Genomic DNA, 19,893 nt, shown 5'->3' with positions numbered 1-19,893 from the left:
GGCATAGTTGAGGCTTTTACAAAACAAGTCTATTTTTTATAGATCGGTAAGTTGAGTGTGCATAATCTCAAAAAATTTATTTATTTTTTTTTTTTTTTGGAAAAAAGCGTATAACTTTTTGTTGGAGATAGCTGGAGGTCTAATTTTTTTCTATTTTGTGTATTTTATCAAACACTATATTTTTAATTTTTTTCAGATTTTTCCGTAAGGTATACCACCTTCAAAAATCCAAAAAACTATTTTTATGGGGTTTTTAAATTTTTTTGAGGTTATGTACACTTAACCTACGGATCTTTAAAAAATATACATGTTTTCTAAAAGCTTCAACTATGCCCATGGATTTTTTGAAATCTTAAAATTGATTGCATCTCACCTAAAAAGAAATAAAAACGAAAAATGAAGTTTTTGATGGTGGGGAAAGGGGAAGGGGTGACGGCTTAAATTTACGCTAAGTCTAATTGTTTAATCACACAGAACTTAAAAAAATTTTAAAAATTGAATTCTGGGAGTGAGGGACGGTACCTTTTAATTTATTTATCCCGTCCATAAGTAAAAAGTTTGATGCGCCACTGCCGACGCATGTGCCACTAAAAAGTGACGGCACAGTGTTCATACGTTTTCGTTTAGGTTCTACTATTTAAGTTATAGGGTCTTATCGTGCCTAAAATGATTAGCAAATTTCACCTATAGCGGCTCTTAGTCTACTACGCATATTTACAAATGCATCTTGGTTTGTGTTGAATTTAACATTACATGAAGATCTGAAGGTCCCATTCATTACTACAGATATCATTAAAAATGGGTATAACAAACACCACGAGAAAATAGAAACACACCCCAACGCAGTTTTACAGCCTCTAGTACAGCCACCAATCGCCCGAAGGTTAAAGAGACTATGGCCAGCTGACAAGAAGACTAAAAATATATGGATGAAAACCCTTTAAATGGTATAAAATTGTTATTATATTACACTAAGCATCAAAATTAACGCACCACCTTAAAAATGGGACATTTTTGATGTCTCATATTTCCTAAACCTGCTGTCCGATTGAAGTGATTTTTTTAGTATATTATAGCTTTAGGCCATTCGCACACACAGCTGCTAAAAAGAAACCAGTTGGTAATTTTAGTTACCAATCAGTTACTTAGTAGTCACTGTCCATGTATTTTAATGAGCGTCCTCACACAGCACTACTAGTTAGCAGCCGGTCTATAATGCGAGAATGATCAGTCGACAGCGGACTGGACATGCAGGTCGCTGGGGGACTAGTTCGTAAACATTTGGAAAATGAATAAAGGATTGAATGGGTCGAACTTTGGTGCTCAGCGAGAGGTAGGTATTTATTACGGATATAGGTAAAGAAATAGTGGGAATTGGTTTACATGTTCTATTGTTGTTTACATTAAAAATAAAAGATGGTTATTTTTGATATCTTAAATAAGCTTAAGATATGAACATGGTTTGTTTGGATTATGCGTGTAAAATTTTTTTATTAGTAGATATTTCAAAGCTAGTATTTTGCAGTAAATTAAGCTAAGCCACATTATTTTGTGTGAATTATTGCTCTTAGACAGTAAAATTATAAAGGCTCTTAACGATATAATTTCTTATTTGCAGTAAACCTTATTACCTATCTCAGAGAAAAAAGTGTCATATTTTGTTAAAGTTTAACACGCAAAATCAGCGGAATCGTTTAATATAAAATTAGTGCAAGAAGTGGAAAACATCCGTACCTATTGATGGGAAATAATCCACAATTTTACTAAAAAAAATGATTTTATTAACGTTTCGTAGTCCAAATCGGATGCCGTTGTCAAAATACAAAAAATATTAATGAATTAAACAAAAATGTTGTTGCTTAGTAAAAAATTCTTCTATGTATTTTTTTTTAATCTTACTCATTTATATCGACAATTCAGACATATATTATACATTTTAAAGTAGAAGACTTTAAAGTGATATTGCTAATATTTATGAATTGCGTTTCTGGGACGACTCTACTGAAAGATAGTTTATTCGATTACATGAAATCAACCCCAACTCAAGAATATCCGTCACAAAAAATCATGACATGTGATCTGTTTTTAAAAATACAACTACATGCAACGGTGACAATAAATAATAACAACAATATGATTTTAAAGTCTTCTACGTTAAAATGTATAATATATGTCTAAATTTCCGATATAAATGAGTCAGATTAAATAAATTATTTGAAGAATTTTTTACTAAGCAACAACATTTTTGTTTAATTCATTAATATTTTTTGTACTTTGACCACGGCATCCGATTTGGACGTCGAAATATTAATAAAATTATTTTTTAGTAAAATTGTGGCTTCTTTCCCATCAAAAACTAGTTAATTACAAAAATTTCACAAGAAAATAGATTCAGGACAACATAATATATAAACTTAAACACCGCCTAACAAAGCTACTCAGTACAAAGTACAGTCAAGAAGTGACTCCTTTTATTAATTTTCGGTAGCGTAATGTGCGAGCCATAGTTGATGACCCGTTGATAACTCTGATTACCAACTAGTTTAGTTTCTTTTTAGTAGCTGTGTGTGCGAAAGGCCTTATTCTTCAAAAATGTCGATGTAATAATATTGTTGCTAAACAGTTAAGTGTCATTGTATACTGGGTGTAAAAATGATAGTGTGTTTTTTCCTCAAAGTTTGGAACACACTGTGGAATATTCTAGCGTATATAAAATATTGAAATTAAAACTCAACTATAGCGTTAGGCTTTTTAAACATTTTGTTTTTTGATTCATTCGCTTATGTTGGATAATATGAAAATTAGGTACTTTAACAACTAGCCATGTTCTTCATCGGTGCCGCCCAAAATCCCGACGGCCAAAATCCCGACGGCCAAAACACCGACACGCCAGAATCCCGACACGCCAGAATCCCGACAGGCCACAATCCCGACATGCAACAATCCTCGCATAAGTAAAAATTCCTACTTTTGTTTAATATTTTAATACAAAATACTTATACAAAAAAAAAATAAGATAAATATATAGATAGAAAAATAGATATATACAAAAAAAATAAAAAACAGATGGCCATAAACAAAAAAACAAGAAATAAATGTAATTATATGTTAAAAAGAAACTTATCAAACCTGTCGGGATTCTGGCCTGTCAGGATTTTGGCCTGTCGGGATTCTGGCGTGTCGGGATTTTGGCCGTCGGGATTGTGGCTGTCGGGATTTTGGCTGTCGGGATTTTGGGGTAGACCCGTTCTTCATCAGTACAGGGTGTTTCTAAATAAGTGCTACAAACTTTAAGGGATAATTCTGCATGAAAAAATAATGACTGTTTGCTTTATAAACATATGTCCGCAAATTCTTCGTTTCCAAGATACGGGATGTTGAATTTTTTCTTACAAACTGACGATTTATGTATTGCTCTGAAACTGGTTGAGATATGCAAATGAAATTTGGTATATTTTAAGAGGTAATTATTGCGCATTTTTTTTTTCATACAATTAAGAATTTTATATTCACCATTGGCGTGCATACGGGTATAAACATTTTAGATACATCCCTTGTGCACGCCAACGGTGAATATAAAATTCTTAATTGTATGTCAAGAAATGCGCAATAAGCACCTCTTAAAACCTACCAAATTTCATTTGGATATCTCAACCGATTTTAGAGCAATAAATAAATCGTCAGTTTGTAAGAAAAAATTCAACATCCCGTATTTCGGAAACGAAGCATTTGCTGCCATATGTTATAAAGCAAACGGTCATTATTTTTTCATGCGGAATTACCTCTTTTAAAGTTTGTCGCACTTATTTAGAAACACCCTGTATTGATGAAGAAGGTTTTTAATTGTTAAAGTACCTAATCTTTTTATTATCCAACATAAGCGAATGAGTCAAAAGCAAAATGTTAAGAAAGCCTAAGGGTATAGTCAACTTTTAATTTCAATATTTTATGTACGCTAGAATAGTCCACAGGGTGTTCCAAACTTTGAGGAAAAAATACACTCATCATTGTTACACCTGGTATACAATGACATTTACTTCTTTAGCAATAATATGACCACACCGATATTCTTAAAGAATAAAGCTATAACATACTAAAAAAATCACTCAAATCGGATAACAGGTTTAGGAAATACGAGCCATCAAAAATGTCCCGTTTTTAAGGTGGTTCGTTAATTTTGATGCTTAGTGTATATTATATTCTTGCTGATATGTTTGAACTTTAAAAGCGAGGCTCCATCAGTGCGTTGCGCTGCGTCACGTCGATCAGTTGCGATATTTCAACGGATCGACGTACATGCGTTGTTCCGTTGCGACGTCGCAACGCAACGCAGTGCAACGCACTAATGGGGCATCGCCCTAACCTGATTCTTTGGTTAGGAGTTATTTGATGAACGAAAACGTTCTCTAATGTAGAACAAAAGGGTCTCTATCTAATTAGCCTTCTTCGGTCCATCTTTGGACATAGGCCTCCCCCATCCTTTTCCATTCTGCTCTGTCTGTCGCTACAGTTATCCACCTAGAGCCCGCGTACTTTTTGACATCATCTGCCCATATCATTTGTGGCCTTCCTCTGCTTCGTTTATATTCCCACGGTCTCCAATTTATGAGAATTTTGTTCCATCGGTCTTCTTTTTGTCTTATAGTGTGTCCCGCAAATCTCCATTTCAACTTTGCAACTTACATCTAACTGTTGTCTAACATCCCTAATCGTCCGTTCTTTAACGGTAAAATATTGCAAAACCTCTAAATTTTAAAGAACCGCTTGGATTGACATGAAATTTGGCATACACATAGCTAACAAGTCAAAGAAAAAAAGTGATATTGTGCCGATATGTGCTTTTGCCCTGGGGGTGGTTTTCACCCCCTTTTGGGGGTGAAAAAATATTCGTCCAAAGAAAGTCAGGAAATGGATAAACTGGCTAATTTTAAGCAACTTTTGTTCCATAGAGTTTTTTCACTAAGTCAATACTTTTCGAGTTATTTGGCAGTGAATATGTTCATTTTTTCAACAAAATAACCACGCTTCTGGGCGGTTTTTCGCAAATCACTCAAATAGTAAGAATTTTGTCGAAAAAATATTCTTAGCAAAAATATAGCCTGTAAAAAATTAAAAAAAATGGTGTATATATCACGTCTCTACACCTAGTAGAAGCAGAGTTATAGCTAATGAAAAATAGGTTCATATTCGTCAAATTCCAAATGGAATACTTTAACGTGAAATAACCAAAAATGAAGCACATTTCGGGGAAAACTCATTACGACTTATTTAAAGTGTTAAAAAAGCTTCCATTTTGTTTTATAAAAAAAATTTCTAGCATCAAAATTAAACAAGTTACGCTCAAAATAAAGTTAGTCCCTTTTGGTTTTGGTAAAAAAATCGAGAAAATCACCCTCTATTTAGTATCTTAAATGAACTTAATCGTTACGACTTCACAAGTTTCTTGACTTGTGTATATATTGTTTATATGATCTGTATGTTTCATCGGTTCAAAGTCCTTAGTATTGAAAGGGCTGTAGTTAAAAGGGGTTGAATGAGCCACTGATCACGAATGTATGCAAATTTAGAAACATCAAATCTTAATCAATGTTTGTCTAACAGAAAAACAAAAAAATACATGATATCCAGAAAAGCAAATCTGACTTTTTTGTTTTTCGAGATTTTTAGTATCTCTAACAATTTTTAAGCTATTTTGAAAAAAACATATTTTTCAAAATTTAAATTTTTAAAAATTTTATTTTGAAACCAAATTTTTTTAAAAATGAGCACTTTGAATCGATGAAACTTACAGATCATATAAATACAACATAAGTAAAATAATTTGTGGAGCGGTAACGATTAATTTCATTTAAGTTGCTAATTAGGGGGTGGTCTTCCCGATTTTTTTTGCAAAAACAAAAGGGACCAACTTTATTTTGAGCGTAACTTGCTTAAATTTAATGTTCGAAACTTTTTGAAAAAAACAGAAATAAAGCTTTTTTTAAACACTTTATAAAAGTTAAAATGGGTTTTCCCCAAAAAGTGCTTAATTTTTTGGATATTTCACGTCGAAATATTCTATTTGAAATTTGGTGAATATGAATCTATTTTTCATTGGCTATAACTATGGTTCTACGAGATCCAGAGACCTAACGCGTTCACCATTTGTTTTACTTTTTTATAGGCTATATTTTTGCTAAGAACGTTTTTTTTCGACAAAATACTTACTTTTTGAGTTATTTGCAAAAAACCGAATAAAAATGTGGTTATTTTGTTGAAAAATGAACATATTCACTCGCAAATAACTCGAAAAGTGTTGACTTGGCGAAAAAGCTCTATAGAACAATAGTTACTTAAAATTAGTCAGTTTACCCATTTCCGGACTTATTTTGGACATATATTTTTTCACCCTCAAGAGGGGTGAAAGTCACCCCCAGGGCAAAAGCACACATCGGCACAATATCACTTTTTTTCTTTGACATGTAAGCTATACGTATGCCAAATTTCATGTCAATCCAAGTGGTTCTTTAAAATTTAGAGCAAAAACTGTGAAAGAATGAACTATAACTTTGGTTTTCTCTCTTATCCATTCGTTTCTCTTTTTATCCATTAGTGTTATGTGCAACATTTGCCTTTCCATTGCTCTTTGCATTTTTATGATCTTGTCCATGTTCGCTTTTGTAAACGTCCACGTTTGGGAACCATGAATGAGAACAGGGAGTACGCATTGATTGTATACCTTGGTCTTAAGATGTTGTGGATATATTTTGTTTTTAAGGATGTAGCTTAGTTTTCCAAATGCCGCCCATGCCAGTCTAACTCGTCTTTTCATCTCTGCTGTTTGGTTTTCCTTGTTAAGTTTTATAATTTGAGTCAGATATATATAATCGTGAACTTGTTCTATTTCATCTTGTCCAATCCTCATTGTGATGTCCTCATCTGTATTTGTTGTGATTTTGGTCTTGCTGTAATTCATATTAAGGCCTATCTTTCCGGCTTCTATGTCCAGTTCTTTCATCATTTCAAACCATTCTTCTTTTTTATCGGTTATCAATACGATGTCATCGGCGTAACTTAGGTGGTTCAAGCGTTGTCCACAAATTTTTATACCTTTTTCTTCCCATTCTAATATTTTAAAGATATCTTCCAGAACCTGATTGAAAAGTTTCGGTGATATTCCCAAGTAGCAATTTTTCGACGCATTGGTTGTCAGTACAAACAAATGCACTGTCTATAACGTTGCCCGAGAGCATTTTCAGTTGTTTCGGCCAACGTCCCCTACCCCGACTGACATTACGATGTTACAACCTGTAGTTATACGGGCAACTAATTTATTACCATTTTGAAAACTACATATCACACTTCAGTTTTTTCAACAATCGGAACGACTTAAAAATGTTATAATGCTAAACTAATTATTATATATTTTATTTTGATAGAAATTTTCGATTTATTTAACAACCTGTTTATTTGTTTTTTTAATAGCTGGTTTCCATTCCATTGTTTTATCAGTAGATTTGAGATTTGATAACCATCTTTGTATCTGCTTTGGTAGACAGGGTTGCCAGGTCAGTTTTAACTCTTTCAGTAGTTTTGTTTTCACAAAATCAGTAGATTCTTTTAGGCCATGTAAATATACAGTAATACAGTGATATGCACATCCGTCCTAAATGTCCCAAGAGCAATTCCACAAAATTGGAAACCTAATTATTCCAAACCACCAACTGGTAATTATTATTTTTTAGCTAAAATCTACTAAATTAAAAACTAAAATATACTTAAGTATTTTTGGGATATATTTGGGATTTTTTATAATAAAAACAACAGCTAACTTAAGGGGATAGGCGCAAAATGTCGTCTGTTAAAATGTTCAATGTATTTTAAATGTTTTCGTTTTTTGAGAATCCTTAGAAAACTAATAAGTATTTTTGAAAAATTTAAACGCACAAAGAAAGATTACGTTATTACCGAGGACCGAAAGTCCCTGAAAACTTCTATAATGTTTATTTTAATACGTTAAAGGGGTGAAAAAAAGAAAAAATCTACTGACTTTCAATTCCAAATATCTCGTTCAAAAGAAACGTTTCGGTTTTTCTAAATAATGCAGTCTTTCATTCTGCGTTTAAATTTTTCAAAAAGACCTATTATACTTTCCTCATGATTCGAAAAAAATGGATCAAATTCTGTTGAAATATACCAAAAATCTACTAAAAAATATTGCCTACTAGAATTTTTTAAAAAATATCAAAAATCTACCAAAAAAGTAGAAATCTACTAAATGTGGCAACGCTGTTAATGAGAATGATACACTTTTGACACTGGTCACATGACCTCTGTCACCCAATAAGAGGGTGCGTTCTAAAATGGTTTTGATAGTCGGCGCTGCCGGGTTTGGTTGGCGATTGGACTTCTAAGTTGTCTTATCCGTCTAAGGTGATTAGGTATTTTTTTAGTAATATTGGTAATATTGTTTAATGCACCATTTTGGTTTTACTTGAGATTTTTGGGATGTAAAGAAAATGAAAACACAGAATATAAAAAATGCAGGCATTTTCTGATAACTTTTAAAAGCACCATCAATACATTAAATTTATACAGAACATCTTTAACATAAATTTTGACTTTTATATTAAAATTTGATTTTTTAAATTTGCATATTTTTTGTGAAAAATGTCATAAAAAGCAGCGCGTGTGTTTTTTAAAGGTGAAATATCCATATTTGACGGTAATCTGAGATGCGTTTATAAATTTCACATCAGGTAATAAGTCCTTTATATATTTATATCATATAAATTTAAATACCCAATACGGTGTCAAAACAGTTTACTTTTTGGTTTTCGCATTCACCATACAGGTGTTAAAAATATAGGTAAAAAAACATAACTAGTCTGACTCCTTGAGCAACCATTGCACGCGCAGTTGCTTTTTATAGTCGCTTCAGTTGTCTTATGCAACGATTACGAAACGATGTTGCTTAAACAGGAGGTTGCCTGGGCAACGTCAAGACAACTCAAAAATCGTCCACCAAATCAGTGCAGAATAGGGTCGTCTTTTAGGCAATAACAACGTTGTAAGAAAACGTTGCCACGCGGTAGACAACGTTGTCGCGTCGACAAATTGCTACTTGAGTTGTGTTACCCTGTCTTAAGGGTAGTTTTTAATAAATATACCTTACAAGTAATATAATCAATGTTGTCTCACAAAAGAATATTGAATCTTAGAAGATTTCATTTATTTGTATATTAGTAATGTTTTATTAAACTTGTTTTCAATACTAATTATAAATCTCCTGCTATCATTATTTTAATTAATTATTAAAGACCATTCCGGCACTTCTGTATTATTATCCGGCTGTAAAATGGGGCAAAATAGGGAAGTCGATATCTTTAAGCGTAATTTTAAAGAATTCAAAAGCCGTATTTCCTTTAAATTACGATCCATCTAAATAAATGCTTTGTTAAATCTTCCCTTAATTTAGTAAATATGAATTTAAGGAAATTGTAGTTAACTGTACGAGGTTAGAATAAAAATAAATACATGGTTTGTGCATCAAAACCTGAAGTCTTTGTTCATAAAAAGGAAATTTTGGTAGCTACTAAATCCATCTAGGTAAAAAAAATTATCCATTAAGGTAGATGGGGGTAAAGACCCGCAATTTATAATATTACAATGTATTGATAAAACTAAAAAAAAAGATATTAAGGAGGATATTGGGACCTATTTACAATAATAGTATATGTTATACCAACATTACAAAGAACCCTCTATAGCAAATTATTGCAAAAGTATAAAGATTCCGCTGGACAGGTCACCTTAAAAGAATGGATAATGACAAAACACCTAGTAGAACGCTTAGAGGAACTATGGTGGCAGTGGCGGCTCGTGGCTTTAGGGACAGGGTCGGCAAGGTTTTGTCTCCAAAGGCTTCAATTTCATAGGAGATCTTTGGTTTTTGTTTTTTTTTTTTTATTTTTTTTTGTTTTTTTTTCCTATAAATTTAGAAACCATACCTGTCTATAAATTAACTCTAGTCTATATTGTTTCGAAGTAGCAAAATTCGTTATAACGTAATTGTAAAATTTATTATTGTTTTGGAGGGATTTTAAAAGTTTTTTTCTATCGACATTTGAGACAAGTTTGACATTCTCTCCTGTTTCATGGTGTTTCGACAATACGTTTTGACTCTTTTGAGACAAGAGAAATCCCATTCATTTGAGACAGAATTTGCCCACATTTGAGCACAATAATTTATTAATTTAGGGAACAGTTTGTTGTACCTAATGAATTGCAGTATATAAAATTATACATAATCTGTAACTTATCCCACCTCCCGAAAATATTTGGATCAGAATATAAAACTGTTAATCCATTTTCTTATTTTATTTGATTAAAAAATGATGGATAATTTTTAATGAACTTGTCTAATAGATATTTTGAAAATTCTTTGGCGTAACTTTTAAATTTTGAATAATCAAAGAGGTCAATGACTTATAACAGTGAGTAAATAATACTTTTGTTTGGTGCAATTGTTTTAACTTTTGTCCAGAGACCATACAATTCACTGGACATCAAGACAGCCCCGTCATAAATTTGCCTTACCAATTTATTTTTGATATCAAAAAATTTTAATCTGTCCTTTAAATTAAAACACCAAAAATATATTCTGTCTTATGGCTTCTACTCACGTCTGAAAACCTAACAACCTCTCATAAATATTAGACGTAACGCGTATCGAAGAACAATTATTGATACTTGTGAATGACATGTTACCTCTATCAGAAGTTTCGTCTACTTCTACCGAAAATGATCAAAATGTAACTACCAATTGATTCTTTCATTCTGTGCTGTTTTAGGTACGCCGCTATATTCTTCGAGTCAGAAAATAACTTAGAACATTCCAGATTTTATTTGTTAAACAATTTTATTTGTTCTCTATAATTAACTTGATTTAACGAATGCTCCGATACATCCTGCCCCCTAAATGGTAATTCCTAACAACTTAAAAGAATTACAATATCAATAATAATTAAACGACGTAAAACTACTTACCTATTTCATAATTTTATCCCGAGCGCGCTAGCAAGGCAATACGTGGCTACGTACGTGTCTTTCTGCCGTTTGCAGATCACCGCTCGGCAGAGGTACCCGCTGCCGTACTTACCATTCAAATAAATACGGGGAATGTATAATTGGTTGCATATCGGCTAATATTCCATAGCTTCTTATTATAAGCAAATCGTCGATCTGGGGACGGCATGCCGTGCCGGGCTTTATAATAAGAATTCACACAATCGCAAACGGGTGCGGGTGCATGGCTATAGGATCATTAATTTGAAAAGTCTCTTACGCACAGCGCACAGGGATCACTTAACTAACGTATCGGGATCGAATTCTTTTAAAAACAATGAATAAGATTTAGTCTGTATTATCTCACAGATATATTTTTTATTTCACAGAAACGAATATCATCAACTCCGATTAAATTAAATATTTCAAAAATCTATAATGTGTCCATAAATGTGTGGGTCGGCACTGCCGACCCTGCCGACCCTGACGAACCGCCACTGTATGGTGGGACGTTGACCAGTAGGAAGACAAAGGAAGAGGTGGATAGACGAAGTGAGAACCGATGTTAAAAAGATATTGAGGGTCGAGAGTAGTCAAGGACAAAGCCACTTTAGGATATAGGACAAAGATTAGTAAATCCTTACTTACTTACTTACTTACTTAGTTCTAAGTCTTTCTACCTTTAGGTGTAAGGCTGGTGGAGTTGAGTTTGGCATTGTAGTTTCCATGCTTTCCTAATTTCATCTACTCACATAACTCTTGGTCTTCCTCTTTTGTTTTTCCCCTGCACTCTCGTTTCGAACACTCGTTTTGTAATCCTCTCGTTCGACATTCTACATACGTGCCCGAATCATCTAAGTTGTCCCTCCACTATTTTTTCATTGATTGGTTCTAGTTTTAGGTTTTGTCTAATTGTTTCGTTTCGTATTTTGTCTGTCCTCTTTCTGTTTGCTATTTTCCTCAGGAACCTCATTTCCATAGCATTGACTCTGGATTTTTGCTCTTTGTAGCTCAAAGTTAGCTCTTAGAAATGTTCTCTCCATCTTTCCATTATTTGTTTTTCTTCTGTTAGTACGTTTCCATTCTTGTCTTTTACATTTTGCATCGTGTGCTCTTTCTTTTGTCTGAGTTGTTTTAATGCGCCGTAGAAGAGTTTTTGGTTTTCCCTATATTTTGTTGTCATTTTTTGTCCAAATCTCTCCCATGACCTTTCCTCTCCTGCTTTCATCGCTATTTTAACCTCTTTCCTTTTTTCTTTATATACCTCGTAATGTTCCTGGTGTTTTGTGCTTAGGTATCTCTTCCATTTGTCTTTTTCTTCTTTATTTTCTCTCCTATTTCTTCCGTCCACCATTCCGTTCTCCTCATGTTAGTATTTGCTATTTTTGCTTCCCCACAAGTTTCCTCAGCTGCTTTGATTATGTTGGTTTTTAGATATTCCCATATTTCTTCTATATTTTTATTTTTTGCCCTACCTTTCAGAGTATTATCTAATTTTTCTTGGAATTTCTTCTTATATCTTTCCTGTTTTAATTTGTAACTTTTTATTTTTTCGTTTACTACCTTTCTTCTCTTTTCTTCCTTTTCCTCTGTTGTTCTCATTCTCATTATTACTAGATGGTGCTCACTGCCAATCTCTGAGCTTCTTTTCACTTTCGTATCCTGTACTCTTTTCCATTTGTTGCTGCTTACCAAAAAGTAATCTATGATTGATTTTTCGTTTCTGCTGTCTTGTACTCTCGTGTATTTGTGTACTTCTTTATGTTTAAATTTTGTATTTGTTATAACTAGTTTGCTTTCCATACATATTTCTATTATTCTTTCACCATTACTGTTTAGTATTTCTTCTCCTTCTTTTCCCATGCACTGCTCTATTCCGCTGTTGTTGTTTCCGACTCTACCGTTTAGATCTCCCATTACAATTATGTTTTCTTCCCCATTATCAATTTGCATTTGGATCTCCTCGAAAAATGTATCTTTCTCTTCCTTTCTTGCATCTTCATTTACTCCGTAGGCTGATATTATTGTCCATATTTCTTCGCCCATCAGTTTCATTTTCACCGATAATATTATCTGGTTAACATATGTTTCTTCTATAACGTGTTGTAGTCTATTCGGTGCAATTATTATCCCGACTCCATCTTTTGCTCTCTCTTTTGTATCCGCTCCTACCCAAAGTAACCAATATCCTTTGTGTATTTTCTTAAGACCTTTTCCTTTCATCTTCGTTTCCGTTATTCCTAGTATTTCTATTTTTTATCATTTCTTCTACCAGTTCTTCCTCTTTTCCATTGATACTTCTCACATTCCATGTTCCCATTTTTATCTCTCCTTTTTTCTGCAATCTAGCTTTCCCCTTCTTCTTATTTTCATCCTTGTTTACCTGTGCATCATCTTTTTCCCTATTGCTTTTCCCATTCATTGACTTGGTCGTCATTGTTGTGTGTCCGGTCTCATTATTTTCTATTACTTTTTTGGAGTCCTTTCCCCAATATTTCTGTGAATTTGTATAATTTTCTCATTATCATGGTCCCATTTTCACTCCTTCCCATTAATCTCCAGTTTCATATATCCTATCTTCGTAGTATTACCTTTGTCTTTTTCTTCTTTTGCCATTTTCCTAATTTTTGCTTGTATTTCCCTTTCCTTTCTTGTTAAATCTGATTCTATATACACCATTTGTCCCTGTAGATTCTTCAGTTTTCCTTTGTTTTTTAGTACACTTAGCTTATCCGTTAGGTTTTCCATTTCTGCTACAAAGATTTGGTCTCCGATCTTCACCGCTCCTCTCACTTTGACCTGTAATTTCAGATTTCTTCCTATGAAGTGTTCTACTGACTCCTTCACTGGTTTTCTGTCGTTAGGATCCAGTCTTAGACCCTTTCATACTATATTATTTCTCCGTCTGTCTTTTTCCAATTGTTCTATTCTTTTGTTTGCCATTTTTAAACCTTCTTCCAATTTTTGTTTTTGAAGTTATACTTTTTTAGGCGCAATTTCATTGAGGGTGAAATTTTATTAATCTGCGCGCATGCGCACACCGACAGTATGGTATTAGTCGTTATACGGGCTCTGATTGGGTGTTGAAATGATCTGTCAATAATTGTTCAATATGGAGGTTATCGGTAAACCAAAATATTGTATATATTAGTTTTTATTGTTGTGAGGACAGAAATAAAATCAAATTTATAATTATAGTGACTTTTTAAATAGTTTTGAAAAGCCGCAGGTACGTAATTCTAAATGTTTCAGTTGTATTCCAATAAAAAATTATCTTCATACCTATCTATTTGGAAAATGTAAAAAAAATTAAGTTACCTATTAGTAGGCAATGCTTTAATTTACATAATCTGATTACGAGCAAACTTTCTACAAATCTTCATCTAATATATCGTTTTCTTACTCTATATTTTGTTGTATTTTAATTCGACAAAAATCAAACTAATAATTTGATTAAATTCATATAAATAAACAAAATGTCAAAAAGTTTATGATATAAACGTTTAGTTTGTGTATATTCCCACATGACGTATACGCGAAGGTGGTGCAGTAGGAAATCGCTTCGACTTTCGTACGGCGCGATATACGTGAAGTGGGTTCAAGCCCCAGGCAAGTTGTTATTTTTTTTATTTTTTTTTATAGATTTCATGATTGTAAGTATATAATTATATAATTTTTTTCAAAAAATACGTATTTAATTAAAATTTTTGGCAACAATTACTGTTCAGAAATCATTTGTGGCATTTTTCAATGTGTTTGTGTGTATTTTATTCTTTTATTTTTTAATTTTTGGTATTATTTTAATAAAATTTTTGGAAAGTAGTAGAGAAAATGTTAAAAGTATATTGATTTCGTTGAAATCATATAATAGAAGTATAACTTCTTACGTGCGTACCAAGTACACAGAGTCTTTTTTTTTTCTTTTAGCTCCTTAATATATTCCATTGTTTCCTTTTAATATTTCCGTATGGTTCTTATTTCTGCCATCATTTCATCATTTTTCCACATAACTTCCCGCATCATTTTTACCATCTCTTCATTTGTGTCGTTGCTTTTATTCGGTGTTCGTCTCGTCATGTTACTCTTTTCAAAGTACAGTTCATCTGCTTTATATTTTTTATTCTTAGATTCTTTGTCGATACTATATTCGTTCCTTCTATTGGTTTCCTTTCGGATATTTCCGCCACTGGCCATTTTAAATTAAATGTTAGATGTTATCCTAAGCACTAATATAAATATTATTATATGCACTTTAAAGTTTGTTTTTTAATTCGCACAAGTACTCTTTTTAACTAATCAAAGTAACTAATAAAACCCATATGTAAAAAACTCATTCAACCCATATGTAAATCCACCACTATTATAATATTCCAATTATTGTCTCATTTTTAAAACACTCATAATTCACAATCACAAAATATTTTAAATTTTTTAGAAATTTATAATTTACACTCGTATTCGTATCGCACACATAAACTTGATGACTAACAGAAAAAGAGTTTAGGCCATTTCCACTCCTTTCCATTAATCTCCAGTTTCATATATCCTATCTTCGTAGTATTACCTTTGTCTTTTTCTTCGTTTGCCATTTTCATAATTTTTGCTTGTATTTCCCTTTCCTTTCCTGTTAAATCTGATTCTATATACACTATTCATCCCTGTAGATTCTTCAGTTTTCCTTTGTTTTTTAGTACACTTAGCTTATCCGCACAAGTACCCTTTTTAACTAATTAAAGTAACTAATAAAACTAGTAAATCCTTATCAGCAATAATAGAGTCTTGCGCTTGTAAAATACTGCATTATAACTGCTAGTCCTAGATAGACAGCAATAAACTTAACTACGTGAAAATGGAAAAAACTTATTGGTTTTCCTTGAATCGTAACTACTTTAAAGGCAATTGTTATCATTATTGATTCAGTGCGCTGTAGTGATGTACCAATCTCTTCTTCTTGGGTGGTAACCTCCCCCTAGAACTACTACTGTAAATGGAATACTCATCATTGGATTCTGAAAAGAATTGTTCTTTGGGGTCCTTCTTTTTGTTTTTAAGAAACGTAGTAGAAAAAAGAACAAAGTGGAGATAATCGCACTGAAAAACTACCCATCCAACATGGAGTACGACAGGGTTGTATTTTTCTCCCAATCTTTTTAATCTATATCCTGAAGAAATCTTTAGGGATTTTTCCAACTTTTGGAACTTTTCCAAATATATTTTACCTCCACACCTAACATTCCATCACTTTATTTCAGATCTCACATTTAAACTCATTTAGCAATTTAAATTATAACAATATTCAATCTCTTAATTTTGTTTTGGTCATTCTATTTTATTCATTACACCTGTTTTGGATATTAATTTAATCTTAATTTTATTTTGTGTCAACTTGGCTCACCTATAAACCTACAATTATTTATCTTCAATTTTACATATTCACCATTTTGTCACAAGAATTTTCTCAATTTTATAAAAAATGTTTCATAATAATTGCTTTCCTTTATTCCTACTATCAGATTGACTATATCTTAACTCCAATTTATTTATTTGTAACTTTTTCACCTACATTCAAATAAAAATTTCCCTTCTAAATATACAACCACCAATACAATATTAGTATACATTATGTTGCTGACATAGTAATTTCTTTGTATAATAATATTACAATTCAAAATTTAAAAATTTTCTTCTATCTCACCACCTTTTTATTTATTTTTATTTCTATCATTACTAATATTCAGCTCACTTTTTTCATCTTGATTAATTCGATCAGTTTAATTTTAATTTATAGTCAATTTGTAGTTACAGTTAAAAATAATTTTTATTTTGTAAAACACTTTTTTAAAAAACAATAGATTTAAATAACAGACATTTTCAGATATTAAAATCTTTACCATATCATCGTTTTGGATCATGACTTTTGTTTTAAATTCTTTTGAAAATCGACTTTCCTTAACCTTAACTGTCAATGTCACATCAAGCATTTCCTTAAAAACCTTTGACACTTGGTAGTCATCGTTGACCTAAGATGCAGATGGTTGATTGGGTCCTCGGGTAGAGTATCACCATGTTCCCAGAGGTTATATCCATGAACATCGGCGTTTATCCTTTACAATGTAGATTGATTTATAATCACAACCATTGTTTGGTTCTGGGGCTATTTTGCAAGTATTCAAGTAAATAATCATAACTACACTTTTGTAACTTTCAAAATTTCAACCGTCTTTTCAATTTTAATAGTGGGATTACTTATTTGATTTTAGATTCACTGATGATGGACCTATAGGTTCAAAAACGTTCTGATGAACACATTTTATTCAAACCATTGGGATTTTTAAAACAATTTTAGTAAATATACCTTTTACATAGAAGTGGTTTTACTTCATGTTCCAGTTTGTTTATTTTTTTAGTGTTAATCAATTTATATAAAAATTGCAAATATGCAAATTGCAAAATTGCCTAGAAAATGTGCAAATATTATACCAAGCTACAGCATGACTACAAACTTTGTTAAATAGCAAATACCAATAGGAAACCTGTTAAGAAACCTACCAATACTCGCGATGGAAGGCAACACCAAAGATTAACCGACTACAGCTCTCTAATCCGCCTATTCCGGGCCAGTAACGGACGATGGGCTAAAAGTAACAAAGAAAAGCACAGTCATTGTCAAATACCTGGAGGAAGTATTCCAACCACATGCTCAAAATAGCAACTCTGGTGCAGAAGATAATATTCAATTGTACTTAGAGTATCCATACCAACTAGAAGTTCACTGTCAAACAAGTTTTCAAAAAAATTACAGCAGCTAATACAGTTGGAATTCAGATAGCAACATGCTACCACTGAGCAAATTCACCGAATCTGCAATTCCATAAACAAAGCCTTAGAAGAGAAGAAATATTGTTCTGCAGTCTTCTTAAATATCTCGACGCCATTTGATAAATTATGTCACCCTGGCCTGCTATACAAAATAAGGCAAGTCCTTTCTCTCAACTACTTTCCAATCCGCAAGTCATATTTTTACGACCTACATTTCCTCGTAAATGTAAAGAATCAGTGTACTAACTGATATTCAATTAAAGCTGTAGTACCTTAGGGTAGAGTCTTTGGACCAGCTCTCCACCTATTCTACACACCAAATCTTCCTACAAGTCAAAACATCATCACAGCTATATATGTGAAAAGGTACATGTCTAACCGTCTCATTAAATAACCAAGTACTGCAACAAAAATTTGATGTAAAATACTTAGGTATGCACTTGAGCCGCAGATTAACATGGAAGAAATACATATTCACGAAAACAGTTGGGTCTGAAACTCAGTAAAATGTACTGGTTAATAGAAAAAAGGTCATAAATGAATTTGCACATAAAATTTTAGTATACAAGTTAGGGATAAAGCCAGTATGGAGCTATGGAATTCAACTGTACGGATCTGCGTCGAGATTCAATATCATTATCCTGGAGAAATTCCAATCTAAAACCTTCCGCATTATCACAAATGCCCGTGGTACATGAACAATGAATACATTAGTCGTGATATCCAAATGAAGACTGTCAAATAAAAAATTGCCAGTTACTTCCAAAAATACAATAGACGACTGACGACTGCAAAACCACCCCAACAGGCTAGCGAAGCACCTTATCAGGCCTCAGGCAAACAGAAGGCTAAAGCGCTACACTCCCAGCGATCTGCCATAAAGATTTTAAATTTTTAAACAATTTTAATTCATTATACACATTCATTCCAAAGTGACAAATATTTTTGTTACTAAAATTATGATTTAAAAGGTTATTGCCACTGGACAGTCTCATCTAAGTTTCTTGTAATTTAATTAAACAATTTACTCATTGTAATCATTATTACAAATTGTAAATAAATAGGATGTTAAAGAAGATGTATAAGGTTCATCCATAAAACACTATGTCCTTAGGGGAAACTTTTACCTCCAAGTTGAATTTTCTGTTGAAGTAAACGCCATATCTGTATTAACCATTCTCTATTTTCTATAAAGTTTATTAGCTAATATTTGCATAAGTGTATGTACCAAGACCCTCTTTAGCTTTAGCTGCAGCTAAAACTGCTTGTCTTCGTGACGATATTACAGTTCTTAGACATGTTGTTAAAATTTATATTATATTTTTCGAGTTTAGGGAAATGTGATTAAACTTTGAGTCTTAAAGTATGTGGAATGTGTAACACAATATAGAAGATTAATTAGGTAAAGCTTGAGGGAAAAGTTATATTCTTTGCGCCCATTTAAAAGTTGACTTTTCAGGTAGTACAAGTATTCAGTATTAATAAATTAATATAATCAGATAATATTAGTACTGATAAATTAGTATAATAAATTATTAATAAATTAGTTAAATATTAGTATTAATCAATTAATAATTAGTAATAATTAATATTTTATCACTATTTCTGTTCATCAAGAAAAAGTGCAAATATTATAAACAGTTATAAATAAAAAATTGACACAGTGTACTTGATTAGTACATCATTTTAGTACATTTCATTTTGGATACATTTAATGTACTGGAAATAATATAGACTACAGGCCCATGTCAAAAATGGATGGGTCATATGAACCACCAGGTGACGTAAATAGGACGATATAAGAGCATAAAATAATAAGATTCAACACTCTGCCGTCACTTAAGCAGTCCCACTGAGTGCTGGTGAGAATTCAAAAGTGCAGGTAGTGTGGGTACATTTTGGTCATATATTTTTGTACGGCATTTTTACCATTGATATATCCATGAAAAATAAAGAAAGCGTCCAGTGCCGTACAAAAATGGTGAGCCACAAAGTTGGTAAATTTTTTTGATTTTCTGACAATTTCCA

Source organism: Diabrotica virgifera, chromosome 10 (assembly GCF_917563875.1).
Source record: "Diabrotica virgifera virgifera chromosome 10, PGI_DIABVI_V3a".
Classification (NCBI taxonomy): domain Eukaryota; kingdom Metazoa; phylum Arthropoda; class Insecta; order Coleoptera; family Chrysomelidae; genus Diabrotica; species Diabrotica virgifera.
The sequence above is the reverse complement of the archived record's forward strand: the minus strand, read 5'-3'. Positions refer to the sequence as shown.